The sequence below is a fragment of the Sphaeramia orbicularis genome, chromosome 20, assembly GCF_902148855.1.
Source record: "Sphaeramia orbicularis chromosome 20, fSphaOr1.1, whole genome shotgun sequence".
Taxonomy (NCBI): Eukaryota; Metazoa; Chordata; class Actinopteri; order Kurtiformes; family Apogonidae; genus Sphaeramia; species Sphaeramia orbicularis.
The window spans coordinates 28,347,673-28,364,619 of record NC_043976.1 but is presented as its reverse complement, the minus strand read 5'-3'; positions in this window follow the sequence as shown (position 1 = coordinate 28,364,619).

The following is a 16,947-nucleotide window of genomic DNA, read 5'->3' as shown; positions in this document are numbered from 1 at the left end:
AGTCACGGAAAAAAATATTAGATCATCAAAAGGCATCAAAAACAATGGTTATGCAATCAAGTACTAACTCCTGTGTGTATCATGTGACTAAAACAGACAGAAAAGAAAACATGGAATGTCTAAAAGCACTGTTTTTGTCAGAACAATGCTATAGATACTGATGTAAGAACTACAGTGATTTTGGTTATTATCAAGAAAACATGGAAAATAGATAGATATCAGCTCTAAAATTAAACTCTTATGAGCTATTTGTGTTATCATTATATTTGTCCAAACAAATGTACCTTTAGTTGTACCAGGCATTAAAATGAACAAGAAATTGAAGAAAACAAGGGTGGTCTAATGATTTATTCAGAGATTGTGAGTGTAATACATGGATGGAAAGGGTATTTCTAGTAGTTTGAGGTCATGTAAAGTCAGTTGTCAATTTCAGCCATTTTCACTGAAATCTTTGTGAAAAACATCTCTGTAAAAAAAAAAAAAAAAAAAAACTACATCAGAAATTGGAACATTTTTCAGCATATCAAAAGTTGTTTTCACTTAACGTTGCCAAAATTAACATTACCATAGTGTCCAGTATATTGTTGACTGCAACTCCTGTCATTTTGTTGAAAAAAAAATTAAGCATTCTAGGGTTGGGAAGGGAAGTCTGGTTATGTAGGGTAAAGTCCGGGGTGCCGTAAAGGGTGGGGGAAGTGAACGTGACAAATTCATGGGGCCCAGCATTCCTACGGCCCAGTGGGTATAGGTTAGAAGTTGTGAAAATTTCGTTTAAGCTCCAGACTAAGAGAGGCATAGAAGCCAGGAGTCGGACATCCAAACTTAAGTTTCACTTTCGGTTTCACGCCAGTTGCAGTAGTTACGCCAGTTGCAGTAGTTACGGCACTTATGGAACTCACCCCTTTATGTCCAGCCCCTACAAACACCCCCACAACAAAGTTTCAGATACTGTATTTTCTGAAGGACCCACGTTTACCTTTCATGGGGCCCACAATTGACAGCAGTGCCCCAGGGTATAGTGATTATTAGGGCTTGGAATCTTTTACTATCCCACGACTTGATTCAATTCTGATTTTTGGGGCTACAATTCGATTCAAAATCAATTTTCAATTCAAAATATTTTCGATTCAAAATGACTTACGATTCATAATGATTTCTGCTTCAATCTATAGGTGTCCAAAGGATACTCATGATCTACTCCAGTCTTGCCGCTAATCACTAACCCTAAACCTAACCCTAGCCGCTAACTGCGCTAGCCATTAATCGCGCTAACCGCTAACCCTTACCGCTAACTGCACTAGCCACTAATTGCTAACGCTAATGGCATGAGACTGCCAGTGGATTTGTTTTTGTTTTTTAAAATAGACCTTGGGACATTTTAAATTCTGAATCATAGTAAATGAGAATTTTTATATGAATCGTTTTTTTTTTTTTTTTTTTTGCACACCCCTAGTGATAATGGTTACGTAGGGTACAGTCTCAAGTCCTCAAGGCTGGTAATCAAAATTATCTGTCAAGCACAAATGATGTAATATTATCCTAATATCATGCTTGGAGCAATTAAGTATAAATAATGTTTAAAACCTATAATCATTAAGGTTGAGATATAAACTAGTCATCTCTTGGGCAAGTAAAGTATGAGACAAAATGTAAATGTGGACGTCAAATATTGTCTTTTAAACAATTGTCTCTCATTATTTACCTTTTTTTTTTTTTTTGTAGATATTATTTAGAAACAGTAAAGTTGGTTTTAGGACTCCCAAACAGTTATGTATCAGCTACAAATGACAAAATAAGTCTATATTATTTATTTATTTTTTTTCACCTGATATGTTCATAGTCCCCTGACTGTGCCCATAAATCTCTTTTCATATTGTTTTATAGTAATGACGCTATTGCCTGTTGCGCAGTCGTCTAACACAGAATGATAAATCTCTGATGATAAACCCTATTATATTAACATACTCCAGTCTACCTGCACAGTTGTTTAGAAGTCTATCCTTTGAAATAGAAGAAAAGTGGTGCCAGTTTTACTTGTGTTATATCTGTCAGTGAAGTGTTTTTTTTTTTTTTTTTCAGTAAATAGACCTTGCAGGTGTTTACAGCAAGGTCTGTGGAGCTAGAGTAACTATGTGAAAAAAGACATGTTGAATATTTTCCCCTCCTTTAACCCATAAAGACCCAGTGCTACTCCATTATCAGTTCCCAAATGAATTTTTCCTCTCTATTTAACCTTTCTTAAGTGATTTATCAACATTTATTATAATATTATCCTCTGTATTTTGCATTTTTTCAGTGATAATCATGTATTTTTCCATATTGAATTTACTGATCATGTAGATTTTCCTAAAAAAAACTCAGATTAAAGTTATTATTATATAAAAAAAACAGAGAAAACTGAAGAAAAAGGGACTTTTTCAGCAAAGATATCAATAACTGAATGTGAAAGGAGTGTGTTCATCTACTGCCATTGATCCAACTCCATGGGTTTTGCTGGTGAATCAATGTTGTAGACTATGACGGTGTTTCCACGGTAACTACGGAGCCTCTGAACATCAACTGGGTCATATCTGATGACCATGAAAAGATGACAAACTGTATTTTACACCAATTATTTACATGTATTGATAGGATTAGTAGATGAACAGATATTAAACATATTAGATTAGTAGACTGTTTTGGTGCAGGTCTGGGTCTTTATGGGTTAAAGGTGTAGTATTTAGAAATATTTGAAAAAAAGACCTAATTATCATTTTGGTGTTTGCAATAAAGAGCTATGAAATTCTGCAAATATGCCATTGCTGAAAATCACACAGTGTGTGAGAGCCTTTACTGTGACTGAGCTAAGCTAACAGGGCTATAATGTAAACTCAGCTGATGTATCACATGAAGATTACAGAAACAGTGTTATTTTGACAAACTTAAAATAAATAGCTTAGATTTACTTTTAAAGGTGCGGGAGACTTTCGTGACCAATTTTTCATCAAATCTGTCAAACCCCAGTTATAGCCTAAGTATCAACAATCAATAAGTCTTTCTGTGATTACTCACCTGAATCTCTTGAATTACAGTGAACAGTTTCAAAGTACCATCCACCATAAACAAACCATGTGTTTACAAACAGAGCAGGTAGGTAAGTCGGGCATCTTTGGAATTTTGTCGCGATGTGCATTGTAGGAAGCCGTGGTTTGCGCAGCCGCCTGGCAGCAGCATGAAAAAGCAACAAACACGACGTGGAAACGGCTGAAACGTGGAAACAGCTGGAAGGATATGCATAGAGGCAAGTGAAGCTCCTGCCGTTTCTTTTTTTTTTTTTTTTAATATTCTTTATTGAATTTCACAGGATAATACAAGGCACAAACACACTTCTATACTTAATATACACATTTAGCCACCTGTATCCACGCATAAAATTGCACATTTCACAAGGATGAGAAAAAGAAAACAAAAGAAGGGGAAAAAAAAGGAAAGCATTTGTACAGGGGTTGGACAAAATAATGGAAACACCTTAAAAAATCAACAAAATATAATTTAACATGGTGTAGGTCCGCCTTTTGCGGCAATTACAGCCTCAATTCTCCGAGGTATTGATTCATACAACATGTGAATTGTTTCCAAAGGAATTTTAAGCCATTCTTCAGTTAGAATACCCTCCAACTCTTTTAGAGACGATGGCGGTGGAAATCGACGTCTTACTTGAATCTCTAAAACTGACCATAAATGCTCAATAATGTTGAGGTCTGGGGACTGTGCCGGCCATACGAGATGCTCAACTTCATTAGAATGTTCCTCATGCCATTCTTTAACAATTCTAGCTGTATGGATTGGGGCATTATCATCTTGAGGTGAAGGTGTTTCCATTATTTTGTCCAACCCCTGTATATGCACTCAGACCTAAAAATCTAAAATTTACATGCTGCCGTTTCCATGTCATGTCTGTCGCAGCTGCCACTGCCAGGCGGCTGCACGAACCTCCGCTTACCACAATGCACATTGCGACAAAATTCCGAAGATGCCCGAGTTACCTACCTACTTTGTTTGTAAACAAATGGTTTGTTTATGGTGGATGGCACGTCGAAATTGTTCACTGTGATGCAAAAGATTCAGGTGAGTAATCACAAAAAGACTTACAGATTCGTGATACTTAGGCTATGACTGAGGTTTGACAGATTGATGAAAAATTGGTCACAAAAGTCTCCCGCAGCTTTAAGTAAGCAAGTAAAGTTTATTCATATAGCAAGAAAACTTGAATTTATTGAAGAAAACTTGATGATACTATAACACACATGTGTGCAAACAATGAGAATTATACTTTATTCAGTGAGTGATTCAGTCTGAATACATGGTATTGATTTGTTGGTGGTTTTGGTAGTCCTAAGTGTGTTCTGGCATAACTTTCTCCAACTATTGATAGTTTTTGAAAAGTCAATACTACATAGAACACATTTAATGAAGTTCCATGAGAACACATGTTTTTATAGTTTACACCAAAACTACTGGACCAATTTTCATGAAACATGGGGGAAGGGTAGGGCCTAAAATAGAAAAGGAGAAAAGGTTTGATTTTGTTGGCTATTTGTGTTTCTAATATTGTAAGATTTCATTCGGCCTTGGCTCTTGCAGTGCTCCTCTGGGTATAAATATAATGTTGAGAGCATCAGAAAGTAAATAACATTAACTGCTATTGTGGTGAGGAAGGGAATTCCTGATATTTCACCTTGAACGTGTTAATTACCATTTCAGTCAAAAACATTTTCATATGTTTAATGTTTAATGCCTCAGACCATTGCTGACATTACTGGAAACACATTTGGAAACAGTTAATCTCCATACGCTGGTTTAATGAGGGGAAAATAAGCCTATAAAAAAAGCATTTGTTAAAATCTAGGCCTTTAAAAAAAAAAAAAAAAATCTTCACTTTTTTGTAAGGAAATGAAACAAAAACTAAATACAGAGGCACAAAAATGCTGAGCTAACTTAATAATACATATGTCTGTATTCTCCTTAAATGGGCAAACCATCTGTTCCAGGCAGCCCGAAGCCTCCCTGTTCTAATTGTCCCGTCTGTGGTGTTTGATATGCATAATTAGACTTTTAATAATCTTTGCTATGCAGGTGATGTTTGCCATGAGTTCACAAAAGATTTGCTCTTCCCCACTGGTTATAACGGCTATTATAAATTTAATTTTACCTGCCCCCTTCTACACATAGATCATTTTAGAAACAAACTATAGTGACACACAGAGTTGAATCCCTGCCAATTCTGGTATGAGCTGCACCTTATCGGAGCGTTTAAGAGTCAGTACTTTAGTAAAAAGGACATAAAATTAAGGCATTGTCACCGTTGTAATGCACATATATATAAAATTATAGGATTAAAAAATAACTTTTTTTACATTTACATTTATGCATTTGGCAGATGCTTTTTTCCAAAGTGACTTGCAGGGGAAAAGCCAAAATAAAAGAATAAAATACAAGAAAAGTTTAAAGACATAAAACAGCTGTACAATTTAAAAACAGCGTTGTATGAAAGAATACACAAAAGCAAAATGATAGACTACTTTATATATAAATTATTTTTTTGTTTTTTTCCTTTTCTCAACTTGGGTAGAAAAAAAATATCTAATTTTTCAGTGTTATGATCTGAGGTTGATTCAGTTGGTCTGGTCTAGGTTCAGTAATGTCATATGTCTATAAAATTACATCATCTGAACCTGAATATACAGAATGACCAGGTCTGGATTTTTTCTTTGCTGATGACACTTGTATATTCCAACATGACAATACAAGGATTGATCAGGATCAGATTGTTAGAGAGTGGTTTAAGATATGGATTGGAGACCATAGATTCCAAACCTGAACTCCTTTGAGAGTCTTTGGAATGTGCTGAAGAAGACTTTATATAATACAAAATACAGAATCTCAGCAAAAAATCAATAAACTATAGGCTTGTAACCACAAAGTAAATATGTAAATGATACTAAACTTTAATTTCAATTCTATGTTTGTTGGATTTGATGGATGGACTTGGATGAAATTTTTAGGAAATGTTGATACTGGCACAAGGAAAAAAATATTACATTTTTGTTTTGTTTTGTTTTGCTGTTAACTGAAATTTCCCCACGGTGAGATAGATTAAGTCATATCTTGTCTTATTTTATCTTATAGTATCTCATCTTATCTTGTCTTGTCATATCTTATGGTATTATATCTTATCTTATCATGTCTTATTGTATCTTATCTTATTTTATCTTATCTTGTCTTATTGTATCTGATGGTATTATATCGTATGTATCTTGTCTTATTGTATCTTATCTTGTCTTATTTTATTTTAGCTTATCTTATTTTATCTTATGGTATCTTGTCTTGTCATATCTTATGGTATATCTTATCTTGTCTTATTTTATCTTATCTTGTCTTATCTTATTTTATCTTATCTCGTCTTATTGTATCTTATCTTACCTTGTCTTATTTTATTTTATCTTATGGTATCTTGTCTTGTTGTATGTTATGATTTTATATTTTATCTTGTCTTACTTTATCTTATCTTGTCTTATTGTATCTTATCTTATTTTATCTTCTCTTGTCTTATTGTATCTTATCTTATTTTATCTTCTGTTGTCTTATCATATCTTATGTTATTATATCGTATTGTGTCTTGTCTCGTCTTATCTTGTCTTGTCGTATCTCATAGTGTTATATCTTGTCTTATTGTATCTTTTCTTGTCTTGTTGTATCTTATCTTGTCTTATTGTATCTTATCTTGTCTTATTTTATTTTATCTTATCTTATCTTATTTTATCTTATGGTATCTTATCTTGTCTTCTCGTATCTTATGATATTATATCTTATCTTGTCTTATTTTATCTTATCTTGTCTTATTTTATCTTGTCTTATTGTATCTTGTCTTATTGTATCTTATCTTGTCTTATTTTATCTCGTCTTATCGTTTCTTATGGTATTATATCATATTGTGTCTTGTCTCGTCTTGTCTCATCTCATCTTGTCTTGTCGTATCTTATGATATTATATCTTATCTTGTCTTATTGTATCTTATCTTGTCTTATTTTATTTTATCTTATCTTATTTTATCTTATGGTATCTTATCTTGTCTTCTCATATCTTATGATATTATATCTTATCTTGTCTTATTTTATCTTATCTTGTCTTATTTTATCTTGTCTTATTGTATCTTGTCTTATTGTATCTTATCTTGTCTTATTTTATCTCGTCTTATCGTTTCTTATGGTATTATATCATATTGTGTCTTGTCTCGTCTTGTCTCATCTCATCTTGTCTTGTCGTATCTTATGATATTATATCTTATCTTGTCTTATTGTATCTTATCTTGTCTTATTTTATCTCGTCTTATCGTTTCTTATGGTATTATATCGTATCTTGTCTTGTCTTGAATAAATGTTGTGACATTGTTTAGTTCATAAAAATGCTGCTAAAGCAAATCCATTCTGTAATTAAAGCTAAAGCCAATCCAAAGACACATTAGCGTGTATAATGGGCAGTGTATATAAAGTTAAATATTGCGTGTATGTGTAAATGTATCTTCTATGACTTCTAATGATGATGATGATGATGGTTATTTCTGTGTTTCATCGTAAATCTAAAAACTTCATCATTAGGATATTTTGTTGCCCCCTCTGGCGCTTGGCACCCTACTCACAGTGCATGATGGGTATAAAACAGTTGCACCGTCATATCACTGGTTTGCAGTAAACAAATAAAACTTAGTAGATCGCCCTTATGGCTATGGCGATGAATCAATCAGAAAAATAATCTTATTATAGCCTCAGAACTAATTCTGTCCATTTACTGAAGTCCCCACTGAACATTATTAACCCTTAGGGGTCTGAGCCTATTTTGGCCGTTTTTGAGTACTTTTGATTTTGCCTTTATATACTATAAAAAGAAATGTTTACTATACTCATGTTTGGTATCTTTTTTTTCAGCACTACTTCATCTATATCATCTGCCTATTATTTTTTTCACTTTAATCTACTATATCAACAAAACGACAAAAAACAGATAAAAAATATAAAATCTGATTTGAAAAATGTATATAATTTATTGCATAAATAACACAAAGCTGCTTAACGAAAGTTTTCATAGACTTTAAAAGTGAATATTGGTTCCAAATATTAGGTATAAAAAATCAAAATTGGAATAAATTAACCCTTTCATGCATGAATTATGAGAACCTTAATCAAGATTTTTTTCTGAGTGTTTTTATCCCTCTTTAGGCATAAAAATAACAATTCTATTGATTTTTTTTAGCCTATTTTTTATGGAGTTACAAAGATGTCCACTCAGCTGGACACCATACGTTTAGTTTTAGAACCAAAGAAACTTGTATTTACCGATATACTGTGTGAAAACTATGAATACAAACATTTTTAATGCTGCTAATCTGATGTTTTCTCACATTTTAACATACTTGCATGGAGATAATATGCAAAAAAAACAACTGTTAATTACAGTCTAATAACAATAAGCAGTTTTTTTTTTACTCGCAAACATCTTACTTCAGATCAGGTTTATCTAGAACAGCAAAGTTACAATAATGGTATGAATTGCAGTGTATGGGATGATGCATTGGCATCCACTGTGTTGGCTGATATGGAACTAAAACCATAAAATCCATGAATATACAAGAGAACACTTTTGAACAGCTGTCCACTGTAGTGACCAGTGTGCATGAAAGGGTTAAAACTATACTCAGATATTTGACATAAAAGCATATCTTTACATAGGCGTTTTCTCTGGTTTTGTCACCCCCACGGTCCTCCCGGTTCAGGTGGGGGTCGTTTTCACCCTTACCTGTAATGCTAATGAAGTCTGTGGATCAGAATCCACAGATTTGGCCAGTTTTTTCTGTTTTAAAAAAGGACAAAAAATGACAAAGATATGGTCAGAAATATAACTTTTGCTTTATATCGCTATAATAACGCTATAATAATGGTTTCAAAACATCGTATCTCCGGTTGTATTTGCTCTATCAACATCAAATAAAAAGTAGGAGAGTGTTTCAAGTCCGCACTTTCGAATGCAGTTGTCCCCAGTGGTCTACATGACTGACTTCTGATGCTACGACGTGTTGAAAATGCCATGTGATTCAGTCACAGAGTCGTGACCGTGAACCCCTAAGGGTTAACAGTATAGCATTATTTTAATATACAACACTTTCACAGAACAGGATGTGGTCATTTTTCTATTTGCTAGTGTTCTATTTTTGTCTACATTTCCAACTTCAAGAGGGGAAATTTGTGCAGCATAAATCTGCTGCAGATATCCACCATTCCCCACATGATGACTCCTAATCCTCTGGCTTTTTGTCTTGTAGCACTAGTGGTTCAACATATTCCACTTCAACCCTTATTATCATGAAGTTAACATGCAAAAAGCCTCGCCACAGCTGGAATCCAGACGCTAAGACTTTAAAACTGCTACCTCACAGAGGATTAATGCTTGTTTTTTTTGACAAATTCTCTTCAGATGGGGGCTTTCACGTTTAAACAGCTATGAATATAACAAATACCTGCTGGTTATCCTTCATGAAGGGTAGTGACAATACATTATTTATATCAGTTTTCATCTACCAGTTGTACTGTGGAGGATACTGTTGTGGTATGAATGAACATTAAGCCTTAAAGGAGTGATATTTAGCTTTTTTAAACTGGAATTCTGCATTTTAAAACATTTCCCTGTGGTCTACATGAACTGTAATGCTATGTTTGGGTCTGAATTCTTCATTAATTCAACTCCACAGGTCCATCTTCAACCCTATTTCTGAGTAATGACACCAGAAAGGTCGTTTTGAGTGCTGGCCAGATGGAAATTGAAAAATTATCATACCAGAAGGTTCAAATTATCGTATTTTGAGTAAAACTATCGTACATATCCAATTTTGCTTTAGTCTCTTCAAACAACACTTTACTTGAGCTGTTAAAACCTTAAACTTTTAGAATCAAAAACTTAAATCACAATCAAGTGTTCTTTCAAATAACATTTAACATCCCGTCTTCAACCCTATTTCTGAGTAATGACACCTGAAAGGTCGTTTTGAGCGCTGGCCCTTTAAATGCAAATGAGCCACTTCAGGCCACAACCCCTCCAGGTTGTTGACTGTGCTGCTCTGTTCCGTTCAACCAACAACTGAACATTTTAGGTAATCGACTCAAAGTTTGGACATATTTTCAGTATGGACTACAACCACTGTTGCTGACAAACAATTATGTTATCCTCGGAGAAATGTTCATCGGAAGTCTTGACCTGACGTAACTAGTTATAGATGTAACAAGTTAAGCAGGAATTAAAACAGGTTGTAGAAATCCACTCGAGTTTTGCCAAAATGAATATAAAGATAGCTTTGCAGCACCTGGAGGGTTCAAATTCAAACTTTTGGAACTATTAGGGTCCAAATACACAAGTAAGTGTACCAAAGACTAATAAAAGTGGGTTTAGCAAAATATGACCCCTTTAACAAATATACTGGCCTGAATATGATGTTTACAAAGCCATTATGCTGAGTAAAAAACTGAATAACGAAGGTACAAAAGAATATGAATCAGTGGGAATGAGTTAATATTTGTCTTTTATCCTTTTTATCTGGAAACATGAACAACTAGAAAAGCACCTCTGCCAAGGCAGATCAGCCCCCCCCCCCCCCCCCATCACCAAAATTGAATCATTTGTTCCTTGTGCCAGAATCAACATTTCCTGAAAATTTCATCAAAAAAAATGGGCAAACAGACTCACTCATAGCATATTTTCTAACCTTTTTATTGTCAAAATAAGGAAAAAAAAAAGTCCAGGTCGACCATTTTAGGCTTAGGGTTTAAAGCAGTGTCTTTCAACCTTGGGGTCGTGACCCCATGTGGGGTCGCCTAGAATTTCTTGTAATTGATAAAATTAGCACTAAAAACTTGCCAATAAAAATATGATGAGTTGACAGAGACAATCCCAATCCATAAAAGACATGACAACCTGTGAAGCTAAAACTGAAGCACTGTGGTACTGTTTATTTTTCAAATGTTCATTGTGGTCAGTTTCAGATGCTGCAACTCTTTCATCACACTGGTCAACAACAAATTTATTGTTTAAGTTTTTTGAGCTGATTTAGGATAATTTTGGTGTGCTGGATCCAAAAATCACATTAATTTTGCTCAATCAGGTCAACTTTCTGAACTATACTACATATTGGATTTTTAACATTTTTGCTTACATTTATGGGCATTTTCACATCATATGATACAAAATTCTTTCATATTTCTTGCAATAAACAAGTTCTGAAGATTTTACTTTTGCCAATTTATGATTAATGTTTTTTTTAATATTACAGGTGAATGAAATGGCTTCGACTAGAAGATCTTGCAAAAATAAGCCTGATGTATTCTGCTACATCTGCGGTGAATACACCATTGTACCTAACAGGAATCCTGTTAGAAAATGATTTTTTTTCTCTTAAAACCTATTTTGGGTGAGAACTATATAAAAAATCAACTGATAAAGTCACAAAAATGTAATCAATTTTGTGAGAAGATCAAATTTTTCAAAATCAAATTAGCAAAAAAACCTGACCTGATTGAGAAAAACAGATGTCATTTTTGGATTTAGCGGTGCAAAATGGTCCTAATTCAGTTGAAAAAACCTAGACAACTTGCAAAAAACGTTTTTTTGTAACCCAGTGTAATTCATAGTTGAGTTTTTTCAGTATTGTCAGCCTTGTAAATCCAAGCTGGACTGACTATACATATCCTGACCAAGGAAAATCAAATTCTCACTTTGTGTAGTAATCTGCACCTGGCTTTTCTGTCTCCGTCCATAATAATTTACATTATATGGACTAAATGTCATCTAAAATTAATGTTTATTTGCAACATAGTACAGCAAACTATTACATGATCAAAAACAAATTAATTTTAGCCAAAAAAAAAATCTGTTTTGAATGTCTGGAGTCGCCAGAAATTTGTGATGTTACAATGGGGTCACAAACCAAAAAAGGTTGGGAAACCACGGGGTTAAAGGGTTAAAAAAGTTGTCAAATATTTTAGATCAGTAGATGCTTTTTGTCCATGGCAAATGTCAAGGTCTTCGAGCAGTGATAAACTACACAAGAAGTACACTACGACCACTGTTGTCTTGTGTAACGCTGGACATAAATATTTTGACAGGTCAAAAATGAAAAATGTATAGCTTTATATGAGCGTTTCCCTTCAGACAGTGGCGGCGCTAGCTATTCTTGTTGGTCTCAAACGTCACTGTGGTGCTACATTCACAAGCACAAGGGCTTTCAGCAGTGATGTAGGCAGGCGGATCAACATCTAGTCATAGTGAACATGTTGAAGGGTATTGAAAGCTACAGTGTGTCCTTTGGGGAAGCTGTCTATGAAAAATGCAAGCGCTAGGAACCGGCTGAAAATGCATTACAGCTACCGATCCGCAGCATTTCTAAACGGATGTCGGACAAGCTGGTATTCTGCCCCTGTCCGACATTATTCAAGATGATTTAAGCACAGCAAGGCATTACAGACAGCTTGATAGGCCTGCGTCGACTTATTTGTAAATTGTCAGAGAGGGTTTTTTTTTTTTTTTTTTTTTTTTATCAGGGAAGAGGCTCACAGCACAATGGAAGTGTTGTGGCGTCGCCGCTGATGCCACGGAGGCGGCCCGAGGTTTTAACCGGTGCACTCAAAGGAGTCGCTGATCAAGGCGTTCGTTTCATCTGTGGATTCTGCCGTTACGTCGAACGTCAGAGATGTGTTATGACACAGATCTGACGCTCTGATGACCCCTCTGTGGCAGGAAAATAAAGAACGGTAATGGATACAGTATCGGGTACAGTGGATCTGTAATGAGGCCGCTAAGGAAGGAGAAGCAGTTTAAATCCTGCTGATTTTGATTATGATTCCGACAAATTTAGATCTAGGTTGACATGGAAACCTTCTTGGAATACACAGAGTCAGATAACACAAAGTATGGCATGACATTTGTGGCCCTAAAATCAGTGCTAATGGATAAAAACTATAGTGTGAATGTAAATAAAAGAACCACAATTAAATGACTCAACTATGTAGAAGGAATAACCCAACTGTTATTGTTTTATTGCTGTTCATTGGTTTTATGTTAAGTTTTTTTTTTTTTTAAGGATTGTGCTGATCAGATGTAGCACTTTAACTGTTGTACAATGAAAATATATTCTATTCTGTTTTCTTATATTCTGTTCTAGTCTTATCTAGTCTAGTTTTGTTACTTATTGGTTGGTTTTTATGTTATTAGCCTGGTTAAAAAAAAAAAAAAAAAAAAAAAAATTTGCAAATGTAATAACTGAGCCAATAACGTAATAAGTTATAACATTAGTGGCCAAAAGTTATTACATTATCAATTCAGGACTTTTATTACATTATTGGCCAGATATTACGTTATTGGCCTATTACATTTTAAAATTGCAAATTTATTACATTAGCGGCCGTTATTATTTTATCGGTTCTTATTACATTATTGGCTTCTACAGGATGGACAGTCAAATCGATAAACTTAATCACAGAATCTAATCTTATGAAGACTGTGTAATTGTAAATAATATTTCACATAAAAGGAAATATCTGTTAAATGAATAGTAAGCTATACTTTAAAATTATCCTACAAAATGTGCGAAAAAACTCAGGCCCACTTGCATAGTATTCACATCGGGATAGTTATATTTATTTGCTCATATTAATTGGCATGCTGGTAATTTTTGCACTTTCAACTTTCAACATTTCAACTCAATTTGGTGTTAACGAGGGTAAACTGGCTCAGCTTTCATCAGTGTCTGTGATTACTGACCGGCCTATAACAGTGTTGGTTGGCTTTCAAATCCACCACAAACCAGTAGAGCCTGACCCATATGAGATTTTTGGGGCCGATACCAATATTGGGGGCTAAAAAAAGCCGATATCCAATATATCGGCCGATATTGGCTGATAACCGATATATTGGCCGATATATGAAATAAGAACACTGATCTACACAGGATATAATAATCTTATATTAGATAATTGTGGACAGGTTGTAGAAGCCAATAATGTAATAATAGCCGATAACGTAATAACGGCCGATAACGTAATAAATTTGCCATTTTTAAAATGTAATAGGCCAATAATGTAATATCTGGCCAATAACGTAATAAAAGTCCTGAACCAATAACGTAATAGCTTTTAGCCAATAACGTCATAAATTATTGGCTGGTTATTACGTTATTGGCCTGGTAAAAAAAAAAATCCTTTGCAAATGTAATAACTGAGCCAATAACATAATAAGTTAAAACGTTATTGGCCAAAAGCTCTTATGTTATCAGTTCAGGACTTTTATTACATTATTGGCCAGATATTACATTATTGGCTTATTACATTTTAAAAATGGCAAATTTATTACATTATCGGCCGTTATTACGTTATCGGTTGTTATTACATTATTGGCTTCTACACCAGTGGATAAACAGTTACATAAATCTTTATCTCACAAATATAATTTACACAACTTTCAAATGCAAACTATGCAATCACAAAAATAATTTGAGCAAAAAATATTACTTACCACAAAATTATGTTTTCACTCACAAATTTTGATGTGTCTGCGTCACGGCACTACAACTTCCCATGTGGACTATGGACTAAACTGAGCATGTGCAGAGTGAATTAGATGAGTCCTAAGTTGTTTCTGATTGGAGCAATTGCAAGAGTTACAAGTGACCTGTGTTACAACTGTCCCCAGTCTCCCCTACACTAGTAATACACAGGCCTGTCTGCAGAATGGAACTGTGAGGTAGACAGGAAGTGCACGGACATGGGTGTGTGTGGGGGGGTGAATAGTTAATAGAATAGATTTTCCGGGGGGGGGGGGGGGGGGGGATTAGAGGTCCGTCCTTGTGCGTGCAAGCATATGTGTGTGTGTAGCTTTGTGATTGTGTGTCTGGGGATGATAGTGTCATTGTCTGAGCAGGAGTGAAAGTGAAACTAACTCACTTTACTGTTCCTCTAACTCTCCAGGCAGCGCACACACACACACATACACACACACATACACACACACACACACACACACACAGACACACACACAGGAGCAGCGAGCAACAGAATCTCTGCACAGCAAAAAAGTTAATAAATCGGCCACATATTGGCTGATGTTGATTAATCGGTGATAAGCTATAATCGGCCCGATTAATCGGTCGGGCTCTACAAACCAGTGAACAGCAATGGAGAAGAAAATAACAAGGAAACCCAACTGGACAGAGGAACAGTGTTTGCTTCTGGCTCAATTGGTCAATGAGCATCAAAGTGTTTTGAGAAGTAAATGTGGCCCCAGTGTCACAGCACAAGGCAAGAAGAAAGCATGGGAAACTATAGCACAACAGATAAAAGCCTCCTTTCCGCCGGTTGTGCAGACAAGTGAGGATTGCGAGAAGCGGTGGTATGTGTTGCAGTCAAAAGGCAAGGTAAGTTTTTTTATATACCACATTTCAGCAACAAGGCAATTCAAGGTGCTTCACACAGGACATTGAAATATAACGACAAGGGAAAAAGAAACACATTTAAAACATTATAAAAGAAACATGTAAAAGGAGATTAAAAACAGCAAGTAAGAAAACAACACATAAGACCCAAAACTATAAAAACACACACATTAAAGTAAGAGTTGCAGTGCAGCATTTCGAAGGAGAATTTAAAATTGAAAAACCTTTTAGTCAAAGGCAGCAGTGAACAGGTGAGTCTTTAACCTTGACTTAAAAGAACTCAGACTCTCAGCAGACCTGATATTTTCTGGTAGTTTGTTCCAGATATATGGAGCATAGAAAGTGAACGCTGATTCTCCATGTTTAGTTCTGACTTCTGGAACACAGAGCAGACCTGCACCAGATGACCTGAGTGGTCTGGATGGTTCATACTGGACTAGAAGGTCTCTGATGGATTTTGGGCCTAAACCATTCAGTGCTTTATATACTAGCAAGAGAATTTTAAAGTCTATTCTCTGAGAGACAGGGAGCCAGTGTAGAGACCAAAAGCAAAAGAGTAAGTAAGTAAGTAAAGCTTTATTTATATAGCACTTTTTAAAACATTTTACAAAGTGGTTCACATAAAGGAGAGATAGATCAAATCAAATCAAATTTTAAGCCAATTTACAGAAACTCAACAGAATCCTCCAGGAGCAAACACTTATGACTGGTGATAGTGGTGAGGAAAAACTACCTTTGACAGCAGAAACCTTGAGCAGACCCAGACTCCTGAAGGATGGCTGTCTGCCTTGGCCAGTTGGGGTTAGTGAGAAAGTAAAGGAGGAGAAAAGAGAGAGTGATAGAGATAGAGAAACTGGGGGAGAGGGGGGAGGTAGGGGGAGACGCATGCACAGATAACTGAACTACAACATGTATAGAACAGTATAATAAACACTATCGTAACTATATGGATAAGTGAGTGATGACAATGAAGGTGGAGAGAGGCAGGACCACAGCAGAAGGTCCAGAGATGATCTTAGGAAAACCTGTGATGATCCTGGGAAAACCTGTGAGGTGATAAAGCACAGAGACTCCAGGGAAGAAGTCAAGTCAGTAATATGAATTCACTGGGGCGTAAACAGAGGAGATTTAATGAAATGCTTGTTTATAAAAGTGAGTTTTTAAGAGTGGCTTGAAGGTGTCTATAAGAGGAGATTGCAGCACACAAACGTGAATCTTCACACACAAGTGAGCGATATACAACTTAATCCTGGCAAAGTTAGGGAACTCCTAAGCCACTTAAAAGTCCTCTTCCCTGCTGTTAACAGATGTCACCTTAGGAACTCTCTTCAGGGCTGGGATTCTTTAGAAACAGCTTTTAAATTTACTAGGATCTACTCTTCATTTTTAGGAGAAATTGTAAGAAAACATTATGATTCTAAGAATTTTCTTAGAATTTGGCC